Consider the following 23,972-nt stretch of genomic DNA (forward strand, 5'->3'; position numbering starts at 1 on the left):
GGAATTTCACAAAGCAAACAGTGCAGGATGTGGACTTGAGGCTCTTGAAGCTCCCCTTGTGCATCATTCCAACAGGTTCTCATCCATTGTGTCCAGGTCAGCAAACATGGGTGCACTATGAGCAGACGAGTTGCTCAAGAGCAGAAGAGGAGAGGACAGGAGAAGGATTCTGGATCTGTGGGGACTGAGGAGCCAGGGGGGAAGGAGGATCCAAGGCAGAAGATAATGGCATTGGCAATGAGCTGGCTAGCACTGCAGGCTTCTTGCAGTGCTTTCAGATGCATTTTCCAACTGAGCTGCTCTTTATCTTACCAACCATTGTAGATGCCTTCAGTCTCTAAGAGCTGTCGAAGGATTGTACCAATGAATGTGTCTTTGTGACATTTTCTAGTAAGCAGACAAACATACCACTCAATGATGCTTTTAAAGACGACCCTGACCAATATCCAGAGAAGGTGATTATGACTGAATCCCAAAACCAAGGGGTGTTGGTGACAGTGTGCTATGTGGGAAGGGCATGAGCACATTCATCACTTGGTGCTTGGTAGATATTTGTTGAATTGCATCAAACTGTCAGAATCAACTCAACAGTAACGGGCTTGGTTTTTTTTTTTTTTTTTTTTTGGTTTGGGGGCAGATGAGCCTTAGTTCAAATCCTGGCTCTGCTCCTAGCTTGTGGACCTCAGGCAAGTTGCTAAACCTCACGTGTATGTTGTGGGATAAGGACACCTACCTCACAGGATAGGGTGAGGACTAAAGGGGGTAATTATATAAAGTGTTTCAAGTAGTCCTTGGAACATGGTAAATATGCAAATATCACATGAATAAAAAAATTCCTAATGATTGTAAATGATATCACTTCAGTTTCTGCTACATCTCCCACCCTAAGGCTAGCAGGGTGAAGAGCTCAAACGGAGAGTTGGTGGCTCTGGCCTATTCTAGACAGGCTTCTTCCATGGGTAGAAAACCAAAAAAAACAAACCCGTGGTCGTCAAGTCGATTCCAACTCATAGCAACCCTACAGGGCAGGGTAGAACTTCCCCATAGAGTTTCTAAAGAGTGCCTGGTAGATTTGAACTGCTGACCTTTTGGTTAGCAGCTGTAGCACTTAACCACTATGCCACCAGGGTTTCCTCTGTGGGCAGAGGGAGAGGCAAAACATCACTTGGGACCTGGCAAGAGGATTGCATGGGACATACTCTTTTTGTTAATATAAAAGGCAGGAGAGAAGGAGGAAGATAACCAGAGCCTGACCGACTTTCCCCATCCCCACAGCCACCATATCCCTTGTGGTAAGCAAGGGATCTTTTGCTCAGCAGAACATAAAGATCCCAGATCAGACCGAGTTCTTAAACCCTTCCAGTAGGGCGCCTCCAATTTCTTATCTGTAAAATGAGCATTATAGTAGCACTTATGTCTTGGGCTATTGTAAAGATGAAATAGGATAATCCACGTAAACTGCTGAGTATGGGGCCCAGCACATAGTCAGCAGTACATAAATGTTAACTACTGTTATTATTTTTTATCCCATGTCAGTATGTGGAATTGTTAACAGTTTATTCACTCATTCACCTGTTTATGATTGATTAATTTTCATTTAAGAAATGCTTGGTTACTCAATTACTCCATTCATTTATTTATTATCAGACATGCTTTGAGGACCTATTTTGTTCTGGGTCTCTCAGTGATGCAGATAGTTAATGTGCTCAGCTGCTAGCCAAAAGGTTGGAGGTTCAAGTCCACACAGAGATGCCTTGACAGAAAGATCTGGTGATCTGCTTCTGAAAACCCAGCCATTGAAAACGCTGTGGAGTACAGTTCTACTTTGACACACATGGGGTTACCATGAGTTGGAGTTGACTGAATGGCAACTGGCTTGGCTTCATACTGTGCTAGACTTGGGAGATGCCACGATTTTTTCTGCAAAAAGGCTGAAGGCTAGTTGGAGAGAGATGTGTAAAGAAAAACAAGACAAGACACAGTGTGGCAAGTATCATAAAGGTTGTGTATAAAGTGCTCTGGCAGCCCAGAGAGGCTAGGAAGGGCTTCACAGGAAGATGCCCCTTTTTGGACTAGGTCCTGAAGTATGAGTAGTCTAAGGAGTTTGGGCTTAGGAATTCCAGGTATCAAAAACAGCTTGAGAAAATGGACAGAGTTGTGAAAAAACTGGGCTGGGGGCCATGAGGACTTTGGTGTGGGTGGTGTTTGGCTACTTAGCCTGGCTGCCTTCCCCTGAATTCAGGCTTGACCCTTGGCAGGGGCCACAGAACCCATCTGCAGCTCAGCCCTAGCCCAGGCACTGTGCTCAGTTCTATTCTTACTTAGAGGAAATGTAAGTAGCTCATGAAACGTAGTATCAGGTCAGCTGGACTCTGGGTTCTGTTCCGACCTCCTGTCCCATTTCCAGCTGTGAGGTTTCTACTTTATTCTTTATTACAGCATCTGGCCTGTTTTACAATTCTAATAACTGCATTTCTGCCTTATTCCTTCTTCCGCATTCTGCCTTTAAGTTTCTCTAAGATGGGACTCTGCTTTTTCTTATCAGTCCTACCCAGAGCCCTGTCCCTCCCAGAGCCCTATCTTTGGCCCTGGGGCCCCACTCTGGGCTGTTTGGCCCACTGATGCTGATCAACTGCCTGGCTTCTCCTTTCCATCTCCTGCACGTTGGACACAGTTGAGTCTTTGATGACAACCATCTGAGAGAAATTCCCCCTGCCCCGCCCCTCTACTGCCTAGGCAAAAATTCCTATATACAACCTGCTTCAACTTCCTGAGAAACTGCCCCCAAGACCCTCACCCTCATGTCTAAGTCTCCCCAAGCCTGCTTGACACACTACTGTTTGAGTTCCTAAACTCCACGCTGACTATTCCAATGAAAAATGCACCACCCTAGTGTTGAAGGGGCTTCCCTGGGTTAAGTGCTCAATTACCAACCAAAAGGTTGGCGATTCAAGCCCACCCAGAGGCACCTTAGAAGAAAGACCTGGTGATTTGCTTTCGAAAGACCACAGGCTTGAAAACACTATGAAGTGCAGTTCTACTCTGCACACATTGGGTAGCAATGAGTCGATTAACGACTTGACAGCCACTGGTTTGGTTTTGGTCTTTGGTGTTGAAAGTAGCACCAAACAGATGCTTTTATCGAGACAGGTTTTGCCATATGCTGTGGTAAATTCCCCACAAGCATTGAGACTCAGAAGCCATCCAGTAAAAGCTACTGGAGTGTATGCTGCCATGCACCTTGGTTGTGTGGGTCCGGATCTGCCTGTGCTGATGAGCATTTTATATAGCATGTATCATTTTCCTTAGCGCTGCTCAGACTGTTAGGATATCAGTCATATGCTACCAGCCACAACTTCTAAAAAACAAACTTGGGAATAAAATCACAAAAGGAGATGAGAACCATTTGGAAGTTTGAGAACCCACACGTTCTCTATGTGACTTTTTTTTCAGGAAGCATTTCGAAGTTTCAACCTGTTTTAATGCTAGCCCATCTGGCTGCTTTATTAATGAAAACGGCAGCATCTTCTAATGCTCTCGTGTAAGGCAACAGTACTTTCCAAAAAATCACAGAAAGAACTTTCGGAATTGATGTGCCATATTTTGTCCTTTTTTTTTTTTTCTTTGAAAAAATAAATCCCAACTGGAGAGCCTTTGAGAGAGAGTATGTGCATAGGAACGTTCGGTGAGTCATGCCTGGTGGTGTATGTCTATTCCGGTGTGTGGGGTTTCCAGAACAGTTACATAAGTGTTAGCATAGCCAGGAACTTTTGACATTCGTGGCAGCTTAATGGAGTTCTTTTCATCGTTGAAAATATCCTAATTGTTATTTCCTTAAATTTAAAATGCATAAAACTGGTGAAGCAGTAGAAATGGATTTTGAGGCATTTCTATCAAGTATGCTTTGTTGGCAAAGAAACTGAAGAAAATTATTTTGAAATGAAATACAGGTGATCACACTATAACAAACATAATGATCTAATCACCCAGCAAAAATTGCCTGGGAGGGTAAATTTTAAGTGAACCTTCTTTTTTTTTTTTTTCTTCTACCATTCATCAAGATTTCCTTTCCAACCTTAGTGCCTAAAGCATATTTTTTTACCTGCACAACCTTACTCATGGGACTTACTCAATAGCAAGATTTTGAAAATGTTAGGATTCCAAAAGCTACGAGAACACATCAGTACCTTGCTTTTATTTTTTTAGAAATTCATCCAGGATAGAAAGTTGATATCCCAAATACCACTATGTTTGCTAAAATATTAATTTTTCTTAATATACCCAGACTTCAAGATATCTTCTAGTAAAAGAAACTATTGAAAGACCCAACAAGAGCCATTGTCAGTTCATCTTTTTTCATCTCAAAAGTAAGTACCCTAAATCCTGGGTCTTAGGGACTTTCTAGGGAGGGTGGAGCCTTGGTGTCTGTAGATGTTTGCTCTGCAGTTTGTACAACTTTCCTAGAGATAAGAGGTTTCAGTTATGGGTATTACTGTATTTATTGATTCAAAAGACACAGTGCAAAGGACAGGCAGGCAGAGTGGGGCTCTGACTCATAGAGGTTATTGCCATGTTTGCCCCTTTGGAGGGCAAAGCACAGTTCACCAAGTCCAGTTGAATTCTTTCTACACACCCAAGTGTGGTAGGATTCTTTCCACATGACCACAAAACACCTTTCCTCTGTAGCAGAGCTGATAGAGTGCCCTGAGAACACCCTAGAGAAGGTGTGGTGAGGCTGTGTGAACTGCGTGGGCTATGGCCATGTAGGTGATAGTGTAAATGGGATCACAAATATCCTTGTAACACCTAGTCATCAATAGAGTTTGCTTGTTGATGTTGGAGTACTGCGTGCTATCCAGGACTGTTTCTAAGAATCGACTTGAATATGTACCCCTGGGCCCTATGAGACAAGATGAAAAGAGAAATTTGGTATCCCTGCCAAGTTTCCTAGATAATGGAAAGATTTTTATAGGAGGAAATGATGTGTTCATCCCAGGGCTGGGAGGGTGAAAGTGGAGGAAGGCAGTCTTAGCAAATAAGAAAATGCTGCCCAAACCAAGCCTAAACCAGAACATACCTTCTAAAGCAACAGAAAGGAGTTGAGGGGAGCTGCCTCACCTTGTTTTACTGAAAAGCTCCCCATCTTCTTAGTCATCTATATTCCATGATTTCCTTATCTAGTAGTCAGCAAGTCCAACTAGCTCTATTTCTTCTGATTCTGGAATCCGTCCTCCCTTCTCCATCTCTCCAGTCACCGTCTGAGCTCAGTTCCTCACCGTCTCCCACCTGGCTTACTACAGTAGCCCCCTAACTGGTCTCGCTGCTTTCATTCTTGCCCCCAACTACCCATATTTCACCAACAGAATCTTCCATGTCTTTCCATTATTTGACACCTTTAATGTTCTGTTCCCTTCAGGGAAAAGTTCGAATCCCTTAGCATGCTGCATCAGACCATATGTAATCTGACCTTTGCCCACCTTCCCCAGGGTCTTTCTTTTATCAGTGTTCTCATAGTGACCTTCTTCGTTATAGCCATTGCCAATTATATGTACTTTCTTGATAGTACAATGCACGTCTAGGATTTTTGCTCATGCTGTTGCCTCTCCTAAAGTTTCCTTTCTCCTCATCTTCACCTGGTAAATGAATAATCATCTTCCAAGACTCAGTTCAAAAGCCACCTCTTCTGGGAAGGCTTCCCTGATCTCTTCAAGGGGCTTCCAGTGGTGCCTTCTCCTGATGCCTTCTTTTTACTTTTACTGTAACGCTTAACATACTGATGTAATTATTTTTCTATGTCTTGTCTCTTTCCCACCACCCGACTCCTAACCAAATAATGATCTTTTTGAGGTCAAGGACAGTGTTCTATTTATTTTCATATCCTCCCAGGTCCTAGCAGCACAGTGCCTGTTGTATACTATATGCTCAATAAGTGTTTGTTGCATGAATAAATGAAGGAATAAGTGTATGAATGAGCAAATGCTTTGAACAAATTTCTTTAAAGGACTAAACTTTGAAAGAGCTATGTAACACCAGTGCTACCATCAGAAAGCTCAGTGGGGCCAACAGTTATGGGCTGCTACTAGAGCTGATAGAAGAGAAGAAGGCTGCCTAGTCATAAAAACAGTCTGAGGATGTGAAAGAGGCAACAGGGGCCCCAAGAGAGGACATGTAGAGGACTGTGGTACTTACAATATTGTTTTGTTGCCCAATAAGCTTTCTTGGTCACCTTCTTCCAGCAAATTACCCCTCCCCCAGTCACAACAATAGGCTTATGATTTAGGCCTGGCCAGTCAATGCCCCATATTCCCCCTGGACATGTGATTGGGCCAGGAGTGGGTATGTGACAAAGCTAGCCAATCCTATGCATCCTCAGGATGTCTCTATTTGGGAGCTAGAGGGGTAGTGGTTTTGTTTCTAAGGGCAGGAAGGAAAACTGAGACTACTAAGTCAAGGTCTGTCTGTGATTGGAGAGAATGAAGCCACACAGAGACAAGTAGTAATGATAAATAGTAGATGGAAAGCCCTTTCAGAGTGGGGTTCTCATTCCAGTTTCTGCCACCCATCCTTCAATTCTGTGGGCCAGTCCAATATTCTTCTCAGTGGTATATGAGATAAATCCCCTTTGTTGTGCTTAATCTCATATAACTTGGGTTTATGTTTCTCACAACTGAAGGAATTCTGGCTCATAGAGAAATCTTGGGGCTCCAGAAAGTGTAACATGAGTCTCGACTGTGGGAGCTGTTCTTGGAAGTGGCCAAACCCAAGGCATATGAAGCCCAAAAGCTGTCCTTTGGGACAGCCATAAATGAGACCACCTCAGAGACTTGCTACATGGGTAGTGAAACAAGCCTTAGTGTTTGAAGGGCTTTACCTGGCTCTCCTGGGCATTAGTCACCCCAAGGAGAAGGAGCATAGCTTCTCTCTCTTTCTTTCTCCCCTCCCATCCCCTTCCTCCCTTCCTTTTTCCTTCCTCCCCTCCGCTCTCCTCTCCTCTCCTTTCTCTTAACTAAATGAAAGAGAAGGAACTAGTATTTATTGAATACCTACTGCATGCCATTATGTGAGGTGTTCTCATAAACATCATTGCATTTTAATTCTCATAAATTCTCTGCATTTTAAGTAGAAGGGCCCCTAAATTTTGAAGAAACCAAAGTTTAGAAAGCTTAATTGGCTTGCTTAAAAAAAAAAATCTTGAAATCCCAGAAGTTTGGTAGTTAAACAAATAATTTCTTTCATGAGGATCAGCACAAAGCTGGTTCCTACGAGGTGGAGGTTAAAGATGTCCCAAATGTCTAACTTTTCCAGGCTGCTGTACCACTCCCTCATCTCTAACATCAACTACTCCCTCTTGCCTCAGTACTCTCCCTCTGTCTTTGGGTTCCCTAATTTCTTGCAATGTCTCACAAAACTCATGGACCATATGAAGGAAATGGCTCACAAGGTTTTGGACGTTGGCAAGTCCCAAATTCGTGGGTCTGGTGTAGTTTTGGAGGCTGGCAAGTCCTATATTCGTGGATCAGGTGTAGACTTCTCCCTGGCCCTCAGTCTCTGCCCAAAAGCACTCAGCTTTCTTGCTCCATGGGTCTCTCCTCCTTTGGTGATGGTGAGCTCTCCTCGTTGCTCTGGAATTGGCTCTCTTTTAAGGCAAAACTGACAAGTCCCCTTTGTAGGCCACAGTAACCCTGTCATACAGTCACCTGGGTGGGAGGTACAAGACCATGACTATAAACGCCACACACAAAAGTAATTAGTCTACCACAGTAGTGTAGAGTGGAGGGAGGGAATTTTTATAAAGGGTGGTATCAAAGTTCAGATTTTCACTGCAAGTATGTACAGAAGGAGGATCACATAGTAGCTCACACACAGATTTCACTGTGAGGTCAATGCTTTGTATATCCGCCAGTATACCATTGGTGGCAGAAGAGAATGAATGAGTATCTAAGTCAGGGGTGTCTGAGGTGGTAGCCTAATGCAGCCACCACAAGTATCAGTCTCCTTTGAAGTCTCCTGTTGTGTCTTAAAATGCTTATGCACATTTTGTTTTCAACTCCATGAGCTTGTGTTAATATAGAAACAATTTTCCCCAAATTTATTTTATGAAAACAACATTTTGGGAAGATAATTATGTTTGTTCTGTGGCTACCAGTGCCTCTAGCACACTACTGCATACCCCTTGAAAAGCATGAATATTATCAATAAAAGTCCTCTTTGAACCAGGGTTACTACATGTAGAAGACATCGTATCTTCACTTTACAGATGAAGGGAGAGAAATTAAAGAAACTCAGACTCAGGGTACCTAAAGTATTGGTGTACATATGAATAATCACCTGTATATACATAATCAATAGAAAGCATTAAATCAACTGTTTTTTGTTGTCTAGTGAAGACCTCCATTATTTGTTATCTATGGATCACAACTGTGGAGGAATCCAAGTGAAAGATCTGTTCCAAATAAGAGAGGACTGATCTGGCTAGTCAGGATTCTTTGCATACAAACAACTGGCTCTACCAACAAGCAAAATGTGAATTTATTGGAAGGATTTCTGTCAGCTCTCAGGATGGGTGAGAAGACTTGGAAATTGAAAGAAACTGGTGCTGGTGGAGTTGGGACAGACCTTGGAGCGATTTCAGTGTTGTCAGGGCCCTGCTCCAGGAAGAATGATCTTTTGCTATTTCCCCATCTTTCTACCCTTGCTCAATATTCTAATTCCATGGAGTGAACATTATTCCACATTGGGTCACGTGGCTGTCCAGTGGTCAATAGATGTTGAGGGCACCTAGATTTAAAAGCCCTACCAGACCATCCAGTGTGGGAGAGGTAATTCTTCAAAAGGAAATCAAGGTGGAGTGGATACTGGGTGATCAAAAATCAGCATGTGCCCACAATAAGTGCAATGGACAATACATATTCTCCTATTGGAGCCCTGGTGGCATAATGGTCAAGAGCTCGTCTGCTAACCAAAAGGTCGGCAGTTCGAATCCACCAGCTGCTCCTTGGAAACCGTATGGTGCAGTTCTACTCCGTTGTATGTGTCACTATGAGTAGGAATCGACTCAACAGCAACAGGTTTTATTGTACTCTGATAGCTTGTTGATGTATCTCTCTCCCCAGTAGGACCTTAAAGGAAGAACCATGTCTTACTCATCTTTGTATGCCTGACCTGCCATAGACATTCATGAACATAAACAATAAATATTCATTGTATGAAAGAATGAATCAATGTCTCTTTCAATGAAACCTTTGCTCTGTCTAGTTTATAAGCTTCCAGAATTACTATATAGTTCCCCAACCTCAGCCTTCAGTGATCCTTCTCCCTGACTCACAAGCCCTTGACACTGAACTCAGCAGCACTCAGTCCACTCACATTCTGGGTACTGCTGAAGGGAATGGGAGTGAGCCAAGAGACCACTTGTCAGGTGCAAGACTCTCTTCTTCCATTCATCCATCTCTTCTTCCACCATTTTGGTCTTCAGGAACTGCTAACATGCGTTTGTCTCTGGGGTGCTTCGTAGTTCTTGATGAGCTGATATCTACTATCTTAAGTGACCTAATATAATAGAATGTGCTTTGGAACCAGACAGATGTGGGTTCCAATATGAGCCCACCAGTTACTAGCTTTGTGACCCTGGATAACATTTTTTAACCTCCTGGGTCTCAGGTTACACGTGTGTCCACTGAAGATGCTGCAAGTCTAAGTGAAATAATATATGCAGAGACACTTGGCATAATGCTTGGCATGTGACAGCTGTCCAGTGAACGTCAGCTCCATTTTGCTTTGGTTTGTGAAGGACGTTTGAGTGCTACAGTAGCTAATTTGAGCTGAAAAGAAAAAGAGAAAAAAAGCAGAATGAACATTCTATTTGCTCAAACATGAATCAAAGTCAATTATTAACTTTCTACTGAACTATAAAACAAACTTCATTTTTAAAAAATGTAACAAGTGGGTTTAAGGGAGAAACAAACTTATGTTTTCTAAAACAGTGAAAATTAAATATTCCCCAAACTAGACCCTGCACAGAAACAACATTTGATTGAAAGTGATTTTTTTCTCCTGTGGGTTTGTTTTCTTTCGTTTTGTTTTTTCCACTCTAGGATACTGGATCCATTTGGATGAAACCTTAGGTGTATTAAGGGATGTTAGTTTGTATCACCTGAGAGGTCACTTACATGGAAACCATGAGCAGACTAGATCAAGGAGCAGAGAAGCAAGAACCATCCAAATAAGCAAGCTCCCTGGAGGAATGGGGGGAAGAATCTACCCAATAACTTTTCTCTGCCCCTCTAGTAACTGCACGCTCATTTTTTTGTTTGTCTCGTCAATAAAAGATGATGTTAAATTAATTACAGTATAACAAACTCATTGCTGTCAAGTCAATTCTGATTCATAGCGACCCTATAAGACATAGTAGAACTGCCCCATAGGGTTTGCAAGGTAAGGCTAGTGGATTCAAACTGCCAGCCTTTTGGTTAGCAGCTGATCTCTTAACCACTGCGCCACCAGAGCATAGTGGTTAAGAGCAGAAAGACACGGGGACCTCATACTACCAAGAAAGTAGTGCCAGCAGCAGAGAGTGTCCTTTAGACCTGGGGTCCCTGTGCTGAGAAGCTCCTAGACAAGGGGAAGATTGATGACAAGGACCTTCCTTCAGAGCCAACAGAAAAAGAAAGCCTTCCCTTGGAGCTGGCGCCCTGAACCACCAGGGCATAGTGGTTGAGAGCTCATCTGCTAACCAAAAGGTTGGCAGTTCGAATCCACCAGCCACTCCTTGGAAACCTAGGGGGCAATTCTACTCTGTCCTGTAGGATCACTATGAGTAATTGACTTGACAGCATCATATAGTTAATTATACTATATGATGTAATAAAAAATTTATAGAAATGAGTTCTAGAAAAAGGGATTAAAGATACACCGCTGGCGATTATTGTGTCTTTGTTTTCCCTTCATATTTTGAAAAAATCACGAATAGAAATTTCAGGTTACTGCAGGGGAAATATAATTTCCATTTCTTAAGTCAAGAGTGTGTTGCCCTTGGGAGGGAGAACTGAAATCAATGCAACTCCAAAGAGAGGCATGGTACCCACCCCTCCCACCTACAATATCACTCCTTTTGTCTGCCTCTCCAAAATTCTAAGCTGCTCACACATCCCAGATTGTTGCTGGGGAGGAATGAGCGTATGCTATCCTGGAGTGGAAATACCTGACATGCTAATTCCTGGTTTGGAGGAGAGGGAAGATATGAGGTAGAACTGTAAGATGGTAAGTTAAAAATAGTATCACCCACCTCCACGCCTCTCCCTTTAATACAGTGCCATATTTTCCCCCCTTCAAAGGGAAGCCACAGTAGGCTGAGGAGAGAGAGCCTTAGTTTTTCTTTGGGAAATGACTTTTCCCCTTATAGGAGAAACGAGTATCAATCACAGTGTCCCCCCTCCCCCACCAGGGCGAGGCTGGATACGTTACTGAAGCTACACCGATCACATGCTCTTAACCTGGAATTTCAGTGTCAAGAGAAGTGACACAAAACCTGAGAAGGGTGGCAATGACATTATCCCTAAACTGTGCATTAGACCTAAAACCTGGATTCCTGGAACTGCTCTTATAATCCTATAGATTCTTCAGCTTCTCCTTCTGAGCTATTCTATATGCTTTCAGTAAATTCATTTGTTTGCTTAAGATATCTGAAGTCAGCCTCTGTTACCCTCATCACAGAATTCTGACTAAAATAGCTTGTCAGGTGCTCTAGCCTTCCTTAAGGTGCATGGGGCAGAGCTAACCCTTCCAATGTGCGATGCTAAGTGTCAAAATTTGGGAGTTGGGAGGAGCCAGTTTGGGGTCCAAGCTCAATTTTGATCAAGCTGTTTATCTCCCAGACGTTGGTGTTATGATAGCCCTCACGGAATGGTGGCTGCACAAGCCTGGGAAAGAGAAGGCGCCCCAGAACCAATTTTCCCAGGCTGAGTTAGGTTGAGACCACCAGATTCCTTCATTCTGCCAATGCAATTCTAATGAGCCACGCAGATTGTAGAAAAATGTCGGTGGTGCTGGCCTAGGCGGGTATGTTTAAATCAGTCTTGTAAGAGGCAGTGGCACTCAAAGTTACACAGTAATTATATAACAGATTATGGCAGAGAAGCAGCCACGCAGTTTGGGTCAATAGGCATTTAAAAAATCACTGCGTGGGAACCCTTTCAAACCACAACCCTCCATTAGGAGTCTACATTTCCCAGAAGATCCTCGTTCCTTCATTTAGGCAGCAATTTGACAGTCAGCTGGAGCCACTGTTTCTGCACTACAGCAACCAAAAAAGAATCAGACTGTGTTTTACTTCACTATAAGCAGCATCTCCTGGTCATGGCATTCTGCATCCCCAAGATGTCACCAGCTTTGAAGTTATTTTCAGCTTTGGCTTGAAATGCTTCTGAAAGCAGCAATAGCCAGCCCTCTCCCCATGGAGTTTAGGGAGCAAGAAGGAGAAGGGAAAAAGGATGCGTAAGAGGGGATATTTCTGAAACATTTACCAGAGCTCTCCTCAACTTGCTGACATTTTTTTTTTTCTTCTCGCTCTTGCTCTCTTTTTGGTTTGTTCTTGCTGCAGGTACCACTCCAGCATTCTTTGGGGAAGCAACTTCTGTGTATTCTTTCATTCAACAAACATACTTTGAGTACCTATTAAGTGTCGGAAAACCTGGTAGCATAGTGGTTAAGGGCTACAGCTGCTAACCAAAAGGTCAGCAGTTCAAATCCACCAGGCACCCCTTGGAAACACTGTGCTGCAGTTCTACTCTGTCCTGTAGGGTTACTATGAGTCGGAATTGACTTGATGGCAGTGGGTTTGGTTTTGATATTAAGTGTCAGGCAAAATTACCTGCCCCACCCCATACCTGGCACTGGTGAACTAGTCAGGCAAGATCTTTGCCTTCAAGAAGCTTCTATTCCAGTGGGGGTGGAGGTGGGGAGACAGAAACAAATAAGATGATTTTCAGATCCACATGGCCCACAGGTGACCCTGGGGTCTAACAAGTGGGCTGGGGGTTCTGATAGTCTTATCTTCTAGGTAGAAATTGGTGTTCCTGAGGGGTAGCAATTTGTTACGCAAATGCTCCAGACAAGGAAGATCAAAGAAGGCAATGTTTGGTTTCAGATAAGTTCTAAAAAGGGTAATCTCTCACAGAATCTTTGACTTCCATGGATTTATTTTAGTGTCTTTTTTGTTTTTCTCATTTGGGACTTTTGAATGAGTGAGTACCTTGCATTTGTGGAATGTCGTATGAATTTCAGAGCACCTTTATGTACATGAGTGATCTCATTTGGTCCTTTAAAAAAACTCAGCAGGTATTATCCTGATTTTATATATGAGAAAACTGAGGCTAAAAGAGATCAAATGACTTACCTGAGTACATTCAACTAGTTTAGGCGTGACTAGAACCCAGCCTTCTTCTCTCATGGTCAACACAATGGACCTCAGCTCTCCCCTCCCATGTACCTCATTGCTCATAGGATGTACTGGGTTGAAATAGTGTCCCACCAAAAGTCAGGTCCACCTGGAACCTGTCAGTGTGACCTTATTTGGAAATGAGGTCTTTACAAGTGTATTCATGTTAGGATGAGGTTATACTCGATTAGAGTAATCCTAAATCCAGTGGGCTCAAGCATAAGAACCATTTTGAGGATGGCACAGGACCAGGCAATGTTTCATTCTGTTGTACATGTGGTCGTTATGAGTTGGAACCAACTCGATGGCACCCAACAACAACAAATCCAGCATGGAGCCCTTGCAGTGCAGTGGTGAAGCACTTGGCTGGTAACTGAAACGTCGGTGGTTCAAACCCACCAGCCACTTCTCAGGAGAAAGATGTGGCAGTCTGCTTTCATAAAGATTACAGCCTTGGAAACCCTATGGGGCAGTTCTACTCGACAGCACACAGTGACAACTATAAGTCAGGCCTCATGCTAAGGCATTTCAGGTAATTATCTCATTTAATCTTTACCCCAATCTTTTAAGCAGGTGCTATTTTTGTTGGCATTATACAGACAAGGAAACTGAGGCTGTTTTGCCCAACAATACATAGGTGGTTAGTGATAGGGCTGACATGGACACCACAGTTATCTGCAGAACCCACTTTCATAATCACTGTTCTAATTAGGGGCACAGATTATTAGGGCTAGCCCTTAGTCCAGCTCCCTATTTCAGACACGAGGGAGCAGAGGACCTGGCAGATTAAGGGGTCAGCTTAATCTATAAAAGCTGATCAATTTAGTGAGAATAGGATGAAAATATGTCTTCACCAACAGAATGAGAATTGATTCCATGTTGCCTGTCCCAACTGGAGAGAAGCTAGAATGAGTCTTTTGGTATTTGCTTGTAAATTTGTTGTTAGGTGCCATGGAGTCAACTTTTGGTTCCAGGTGACCCCATGGAACCCTGGTGGCACAGTGGTTAAGAGCCCAGCTGCTAACCAAAACATTAGCAGTTCAAATCCACCAGTCACTCCTTGGAAGCCCTGTGAGCCGCTGGGTGGGTTTGAACTGCCAACATTTTGGTTAGCAACTGAACATTACACAGTCACATCTTTTGAGAGTTTGAGAGAGAATTTGCATGCCATGTGAAGTGGAATCTTGACAAACTTGTACTCCAGAACCCAATTATGAAGCCATGTGTTCAATCATAAGAAACATTTCTAAACTATTTAGAACTAGCCATATTCAAGTAGGTGCCCTGGTGGCGCAGTGGTTAAGAGCTTGGCTGCTGACCAAAAGGTCAGCAGTTCAGATCCACCAGCCACTCCTTGGAAATGCTGTGGGGGCAGTTCTACTGTGTCCTATAGGGTCGCTATGAGTTGGAATTGACTCGACGGCAACAGGTTTGGTGTTGGTTTTATTTTCCAATAAGAGTCTCCACTTCCAAGTGGAACTGTTCTGATAAGAGCAAACCTGGAGACTGATTATCTATTTTATAAGAGTATATTTATCTCAAGTTTCAAGGGAGTCATCTTTGAAAAACTCATAAGCAGGAAGTTAACTGCTGTAATAAGCTGATGATGATAGTGCAGGTTTTATTACTTTTGGTGTTTTTTTTTTTTTTTAAGAGCTCAGTAAACCACATGAATTTTAACAATCCATTAACTCTAAACAAAACAGATATTTTAGCTCCCCGAAAATTCATTTTACCTCCCAAATCGGAACCTGCAAACACAAAAGCTCTTTGTCTGTATTAAAAGCTTTGACGTTAATTGTTTCCACAAGATTAGCCCCATTGATCTGAAGCACTTGTGCTTCTAGGGAACGTAAGACACTATCAATTTTTACCCTTTGTCCAGGAAGCTGTGCTTGGACTAATATTATTTATCCAGCTGGGCATACTGACTAGGACAAGGGAAGAGCAAAGTCTTTGGGGATTGTGTAGCATCTAAGATTGGCTCCAATAAATCAATCAAGCCTAAAGCATCTGGACCAGATTACAAAACATCATCTTATACATTCTTCAAAGACACTGATGAAGTGGAAGGCAGTGTTAAAGTAGTTGCTATAACCCACTTTAAGGATTTCCAGGGCTCTTTTAGGTCATTCTGCAGTTCTGCTTAGTTTTCTAGATGGTGAGCACGCAGAAGGCATGAGAAGAAAACCCTAACATGCAGTTTGCAGCAATGAGACCCTTGGGGTTGTGAAAAGAACAAATACAGAGTGTGTGGGAGGAGGCCTGTGAAACTGTGTGTACTGCCCCTGGACGGGCCTGCTTCAGCCCTCTCCAGGGAGGCAGGCTGAGCCACTGCATCCCCATTCCTGTCCCCTCCTCTTGCGCTCACCCTAACGGTAAGAAGGTGGTGGAGAACACACAGAAAAGGCATTCATGAGGGGAAACAGCCCTGTCAGGCCCAGCATTTAACCCTGGGTGTTCAGTGAAAGCACCAGGGCTAGGGACAGGCAAACCAAAACAGGAAGAGGAAAAATACAAGATAGTTTGGCAAGAAAAGAAAAATTCCAGGAGCCAAAAAAAATTAAAAACCACAGGCTGCATTTACCTAAGACACAGAAAACTGAAGGCAGCAATTTGAGCTAGAATGATGCACAAGTGGCAGGCAGTGCAGGGAGCTCCCGCCGCCTACCCTCGCAGGGCTACACAGGTGGGAGGACCCATTCAAACCAAGCACCTGCCTCCAAGCCTGGCAAAGAATGGCTGTCTGAATGACGTCTCACCACGCACAGCTGCTTGGAAAGGAGCTTGCATAAAGGTAGGAGGGAAGGGATTGCAGACAGCCTGCTGGCATGCTTCTTCCCATTCTGACTCTGAATGCTTCAGAGAACTTTAAAGGCTGACAGCTAAATTTAATCAGGGTTAAATCATGGGAATGAAGATGATGTTCTTATGTAACACAAATGAAAAGTGATTCTGGCAGCTTCAGGAAGAGCACTTTCCCTGCAGGGTAATGAATGGTACAAGCTCTTAGGAGCAGCCCAGCAATTTGGAAGTGAGTATTATGAATACAGGAAAGGCAGGAAATGTGAAAGTCTGGTTCATTGCCTATATTGTCTTCCAGGGATTTCAGGCCTGTAGGTTAACCAGGCCGGATTCTATCTGCAGCTGGTACTGTTCAATGATTGAGTGCTCGCTCTCAATTCAGTAAAATTTCTCTTACATGGCATCCTAACTGCATTCTATATTTAAGACAACTGTTTTCTCTAAGGAATGTCAAACGTTTTCTGCAAAAGAGCTTGCATAAATCTTCCAACCAGGGCCTTGAACAGGTTCGTTCCAGTTCGAACCCCTGCTAAGAATTTACATTTCCACCCAAGATATATGGAATTAGAATCCACAGTTTAACAAGATTCCCAGGTGATTCATATGTGTAATAAATTTTAAGACCACTGCTCTGCAAGCACCTGTTTCAAGATAACTTGGCAATCTGATTTTGTGCCAGTTTAATCATTTTAGAAAACATACAGGTCCAGTTCTGATTCAGGCTAGCTTACTACAGGATTTATTTTCTTTAAAAATAGATGTTAAATCAACAGTGATATGTCATGTTGATAGCATGTACCTGTGAAATGATGTGATGAAAGTGCTAATTTATCTTTGTGGCCTTCCCTAAAACCCGTAACCCCTGTCTAACCATGAGAAAAACATCAGACAAACCTAAATTGAAAAACACTCTATAAAATACCAGTTGCCATCAAAGCGATTCTGACTCATGGTGACCCCGTGTTTCAGAGAAGAACTGTGCTCCATAGAGTTTTCATGGCTGTGATCTTTCAGAAGCAGATTGCCAGGCACCTCAGAGTGGGTTCGAACCATCAACCTTTTGGTTAGTAGCCCAGCTCTTAGCTGTTTACGCCAACTGAGAACCTTAACCAGCTGCCATCAAGTAGATTCTGACTCATGAGTATTCCTCAAAACTGTCAGAGTCATCAAAAGGAAGGAAAGTCTGTGAAACTGTCATAGTCTAGAGGAGCCTGAGACATGACAACTAAATGTAATGTGGTACCCTAAATGAGATTCTGGAGCAGAAAAGGGGCAATAGGTAAAAACTAAGGCTATCTGAATAAAGTATGGACTTAAGTCAATAATAATGTATCAATTCTGGTTCATTCTTTGTGACAAATGTACCATACTAATGTAAGATGTTAGCACAAGGGGAAACTGAGTGTGGAGTGTATGGGAACTCTCTGTACCATCTTTGTGACTTTTCTGTAAATCTGAAACTATTCTAAAATTGTTTATTAAAAAATGTTAAAAGTTAATTTGGCCCATAGATTTGCTAAACCAATAATTTGAATCCACTTCAGGTTTCAATTTACGGGTGATTTAAAGTCTTGCTTTCAATAATCTCATTATTATTGATATTTTTACCAAGAGGAAAATTGAAACCTAAAGATAGAGCTGAACTCAAGGTGAGGTACAACGTGATACAGAAGAAATTTCTATTCTAGAACTCATCGAATTGGCTCTCCACTCCAGCACCTGGCCTATGGGCCTCGCCCAACAACCTCCTGCCAAGATGTTGGGTAATAAAGGAATTTCAGATGTTATCTTTTTAAAGGTCAATTCATTTCAAATAACCAAAATAGTGAACTGAAACATACCAGTGATCATGAAGATGGCGAAGGACCAGGCAACGTTCCGCTCTCTTATATATAAGGTCACTGTGAGTTGGAGCTGACTAATGGCAAGTAACAGCAATAACAACAACAGTAACGTGCATTTCAATAGGATACTTTGGGGGGTCGGGGAATCAAGTCCTAAGGAATGACTTTATAATGGTGGAGTTTCCAATAAAGAGGCGATTAGGGATAGAGAATGATTCCTTTGATCCTCAAGCCCCTTCTACTCCTTGGGCCAGCCCCTACTCAAATGACACAGGGGCAGCCAGTCAGTATTAGGGCAGTGGCCATAAATCATGCTTTTCTGGAGTTAATTAGCAATAATAACGTGACTTCTCGTCTCAGGTATATGAGGTACCGTCAGTGTAGGAGGGAGTCCTGGAGCCCATGAGAATAGGAGGCTGGGACTAGCCTCAGAGAGATGACCTGTACCTTGCTTTTTGGCCTTTAATAACCTGAGACATTGCTGCCAGCTATCTAACCAAGCCCTGCAACTGATGTAGTTAGAAGACAACAGACTTCGGACTCATAAAATCCTGAGTTCAAGTCCCCACTTCCAAGTTTGCTATCTCATGGCTGTTTGACCCAGGTCAGGCTACTTAATCTCACTGAGTTTCAGATTTTTTATTTGAAACAAGGCAGATCATAATCCTGCTTTGCAGGATTGCTTCGAGGATTAACTACAGTGAGTTTGTGAGAGCCCCTTGGCCAATATCTGGAATATAGTAGGTGCTCAACAAATGTTCCTTTCCCCTTCCCTTTCCTGTCCTTCCCTTTTTACAGAGAATTATACAAGTCCTCCGGACAGTGGGGACAGGCACAGCCTGCACAACTCAACCACTTTCACAAATGTTTCTCTCCATTCTCAAGAGATTAGCATTTCTAATAGGATCAGGAAGTCTTCTAAATCACTGATTTTTAATCCCAAGGTTTATAGATAATCTCTTCTAATTGGTACAGAACCAAGTACTTAATGCTCTTTTAGGGCATACATTTATTTATTATTATATTGTTGTTATTCAGTGGAGAGGTCCAATTTTATCCCACCAGAAGTTGTCTGGGCAGCTCCTTTGCTGGACAATTAATCTTAATTGAACCCAGGAGCTTTGCAAAGTAGACACAAAAAGAAGATTGTTTAAAACAAGATAACAGGCTGTCTTGCTGTGAAAGATGCCAGTCTATCCCAGTAGAATTGTGGGAACAAATAAGCAAGAAGCAAGGCACCTAAGAAGGTTAAGACTGGTAGGAAGGAGGGCAAGGAAAAAAAAAAAAAAATGCAAGCAGCCAGGCAGGGTAAACAGGAAGAGAACCCTCAACATAGAGACGTCTAGTTTGGAGATGGAAAGGCTGGGGAAAGTTCGGATCTGAAAGCCTGATAGGAGATGCAGAAGGGACAGATTTCCCAACATACAGGCCATTTATATTTCTAAATGGCGACTACCTTCAGTGTGTTTCTGTTATACTAAATGTATCAAGACCTGTTCTAACAGTGAGGCTAGTTGGACTGTATAATCTACATCTAATTGTTACAGTGAAGCTTCTGCTTCTCTGAGGTCCCTGCGTGGCACAAATGGTTTGCACCCGACTACTAACCTAAAGGTTGGTTATTTGAACCCACCCAGGAGCCGCCACAGAAGAAAATGCCTGGAAATTTGCTTCCATAAAGATTGTTGTTGTTGGGTGCCACTGAGTCAATTTGATTCATAGCGACTCCATGTGACAGAGTAGAACTGCTTCATAGGGTTTTCTAGGCTGTAATCTTTATGGGAGCAGATCGCCAGGTCTTTCTCCCACGGAGCCACTGGGTGGCTTGGAATCACCAGCCTTTTGGTAGGCAGCCAAGTGCATAACCATTGCACTACCAGGGCTCCTTCCGTAAAGATTACAGCCAAGAAAACCCTATGGAACAGTTCTCGTCTGTAACACATGGAATTGCCATGAGTCAAAATCAGCTGGACAGCAATGGGTTTGGTTTTGGTTTGGTTATCTGCTTCTTTGTAACCCAAGCCAGCATTAAAGTTAAATGAGCAAACTTTCCTTACTGTTATTATCATTTCACAGCATTATAACATGGCACTGACACCTGTCAAAGAATCCATCATTTAGACCAAATATGATTTTGGGGAATTCCATAGAGATGTTTCTAATTTTACCCAAAGATCCTGAGGAGTCTTCTGAACCATTTAAAAAAAAAAAGATGTGGATTTTAATGGTTTTAGTGGCAAATGTCTTCTGCTGTATTAGTTTAGAAAACTTTTTTATTAAATAGTTATAGGTGTTTATAGTGGAAAATTTTGAAAGTGCAGACCAGCTAAATAAATAAATTCAATCCATTATTTCATTACCCAAGGAGAATTCTATTAACATTGCTAGTTTCTTTTTCTTTTAAAATTATGTTTACATTTTCAGTATAAAGGTATAACAGGGGACACATAGGGGGAAAGGCCACGTGAAGATGGAGGCACAGATTGGAGTAATAACCCCCGCAAAAAACCCAACCCGTTGGCCATCGAGCCAATTCCAACTCAAAGCGACCCTATAGGACAGTAGAACTGCCCCATAGGGTTTCCAAGGAGCAGCTGGTGGATTCTAACTGCCGACCTCTTGGTTAGCAGCTGAGCTTTTAACCACTGTGCCACCAGGGCTAAGGTATAATAGAAAACGTAAAAAAAAGGGAAAGAAGTAAAAAGCATCCATAATCATAACATCTTAACTACTATCAGAATGTTAGTATATTTTTTCCTTTCCTGTGATTATTAGCCATTGCCATCAAGTTAATTCCAACTCATAGCAACCCTATAGGACAAAGTAGAACTGCCCCACAGGGTTTCCAAGGAGTGGCTGGTGAATTCGAACTGTCAACCTTATGGTTAGCAGCCGTAGCTCTTAACCACTGCGCCACCAGGGTTTCCAGGGCTGACTAGTCTCCCTTTAATATGGTGCAGCCAAACTGTACATCAATTTGGTGTCATAATATTTTCACTTGACATTGTCACAAGTATTTTCAGTTTTATAAGATTTCTCTTTAAAAAAAAAAAACTTCATTTCTAATATTACAGAGTGGTTATACCATTGCTTATATTTATTTCTTCCTCTATAATTGGAATTTAGTTTGTTTCCGGATTTTGCTATTAGAAATACCACTGTGTCAAAGTAATACTACCAAAATTTAAAAATCCTGTCCGTGGTATGATATTGTTATCTCAAGTTGTTTCTATTCATATAACAGACATATATTGAGTATCTAATATGTGCGTGGCACTGGAATACCAAAATGACTAAGATTTAGGTCCTGTACTCAGGAGCTTGGGAGACAAATGCTTATATGACTTATGGTAACTCACCTTGGGAAATGCTATAATAAAAGTAGTGTGCCAAGATCATTTGCACAGTACTTGGCATATAGTAAGTATTCAATAACAAAATGATGATCATTTCAGCTATTGCATTTCTGATAGAATAATCTGAATGCTAGTTTCCATGATTCACATCTACAGAAAAATATATAAAATCAAAAGAGCAGCAAAAAGTGCTCCATAAATTATAAAAAGCAATGATAGACCATATATGCCCAGGCTGTGCCAGCAAATAGCAAAAGTTATCAAGTTCCATCTAATTCCTAACACAGAGTTCCTCATAGAACAGATATTCCTTCCATAGCGATGTTCTAATGGCATGATGTCATCCTGGCTTAAGTACTGTCAAAAGGAATGACTTTGCCCTTCTGAACGTGACGTGGCTCAAATAGAGCTATTTTCAGATAAGAGTCAGGTAAATTTAATTATACATCTATTTCTCAAAAAACAAAACAAAACCAAAAAAAAAAAAAAACACATAAAATTGGAGACCAAAGTAGATGTGAGCTCTAAAAATTTCCATAGGTAGGTTTTTGGTTTTTTTCAACATGTAATTCCCGATTCCCACCACTGCCTCTAGCAGCCAGGTCCACAGACCTTAACAATGGTTAATGTTTCAAAAGGTACAGCGTGTTCTGGTTAACAGCTCTACTCATTTCCTCTTCTTGATGGAGCTGCTGTGAATGCAGGACTCCAGTAAGTGCTTTTCATTACATGAGAAATGATGCTTAAATCATTTTTTAAAATGTGAGATTATAGTCACTTGAAGATAAGGAAGCCACCACCTTAAGGAAAAACTTGAATTGGCTTGTACCTCTGTGGGGGTAGGTTTACCATAGGGTGTGGAAATAACCCACAGCCACCACTGAAAGACGGGTAAGGATTTCAGACAGGAAATGAAGGAAATGCTGCATTAAACTGAAAGCACAGGGGGATTTAAATAAGCCCAACAGATTCTCCAGTGAGAATTTGATCAGGGTGCTGCTGGAATTGGCTAGCACTCTCTTATACCTCAATGGGAAGAATTACATGGCCTGTCCATCAAATCCAGAATACAAAATGCTTTCATGTCCTCCAACTATCCTCTTTCCTCTTTATTAACCCCATTTTTCATTAATCCCCTGTACGGATGTTCCATGAGAGCCAGCGCAATGCAGCTGCTGACATTTCCCATAAATGGTATGCTTGATTTAATTCCCAACAGTCCAATTACTTCCTCTTCCTTCAAACTTTACTCAACACTCAACTCATTTAAGAAACTTGCCCCGATTACCCAGTCATTCCTTGTCATTGCAAACCCTCAGCAGTTATTTGTTCATTGATTTGCTCACTAGCTATTACTGGGTATTTACTTGGGCCAGGCATTGGGCTTGGTACTGGTCATTCACCGATAAGTAAGTAAATCCCGGTCACTGCCCTCATGGAGTTCACAGTTCACGTGCAAAAAAAAAACATTGTAATAAAATGTGATAAGGGCAATGATTGAGATATGCATTCGGAAGCACAAAGACAATCCTTCTGGGAGGTGTCAGAAGACTTCCTGGAAAAGCTGATGCCAGAGTTGAGTTTTCTGGGCTGAGTTAAGCAAGTAAAGGTGGGGAAGGGTGGCACAAATGGTATGTGCATTAGGTGATGTAGGCCAGGAACATATATGGTGGGCCCTGAATGCTATGTTATGTTTGGATATATTAGTAATTTTTCACTTGCTGATGAGAAGTTCTCTGAATTTGCATTCTTTTCCTACAATTGAATTATAAGCTTTTCTAGGGACCATGTTTTTACTTATTTTGCGTTCTTCCCAGAGGGTATGTTATAGTGTCCAGTCTTTACTCATGGAACATCTGTATAGGGGATTAATGAGAAGTGACATTAGTGGAAAAGGAAAGAGGATAGTTGGAGAGCTTGAAAGCATTTTGTATTCTGGATTTGATGAACAGACAATGTAATTCTTTCCATTGTTGTATAAGAAAGGGCTAGCCAATTCTATGTGTTCTACCATTCAGGGAAATACTGGTATAGAAGCTTCAGCAGACTCATTGATCACCTCCTGGCCACTCCATTTACCAGCACCAACAAGACTCTGGGTGGCAGAATGTTGCACTGTTCTCTCAGCTGCAAGCCTTTCCTCAGCCATCAGAATAGACCCAGGAAGATATGCAGGCCTTCGAGTCAAAGCAGGCACATACTAAGGGCCTAATGGGGGAGCCATCCAAATTTCTTACCCAGAAACTCCACAAGTCCTGATCAAATGATCATCTTTCGACTAGACGATTTAAATTTTACATTCAAAGAACTCTTCACCAATATTTCTAGCAAGATTTCATTGGATAATAAAAAATGTCACTAGGAAATTATGGAATAGAAGTTTCAACCAATCTATAGAAACAGAAAGTAATTATTTTTTAAATTAAGATCTTAAAAGCCCTCTTTTTATTATTGTGGTTGCTGCCTCAAAAGTTGTAAATGCTGGGTGATTCACTGGCCTCCTTTGACTTACCTGACTTTATTTGCTCTTCT

At 42.1% G+C, this 23,972-nt stretch overlaps 1 long non-coding RNA gene across 1 annotated transcript in view; it reads left to right on the forward strand.

The window, feature by feature from the left end:
* Nucleotides 1-23,972, forward strand: part of LOC111821983 (uncharacterized) — a 60,497-nt gene that overhangs the window by 25,393 nt on the left and 11,132 nt on the right. The window contains exon 2 of the long non-coding RNA XR_002825280.1: nucleotides 4,286-4,367. This is a non-coding gene — a long non-coding RNA (uncharacterized LOC111821983). The remainder of the gene's footprint in view (nucleotides 1-4,285; nucleotides 4,368-23,972) is intronic.

Source organism: Trichechus manatus, unplaced genomic scaffold (genome assembly GCF_000243295.1).
Source record: "Trichechus manatus latirostris isolate Lorelei unplaced genomic scaffold, TriManLat1.0 scaffold00119, whole genome shotgun sequence".
NCBI lineage: Eukaryota > Metazoa > Chordata > Mammalia > Sirenia > Trichechidae > Trichechus > Trichechus manatus.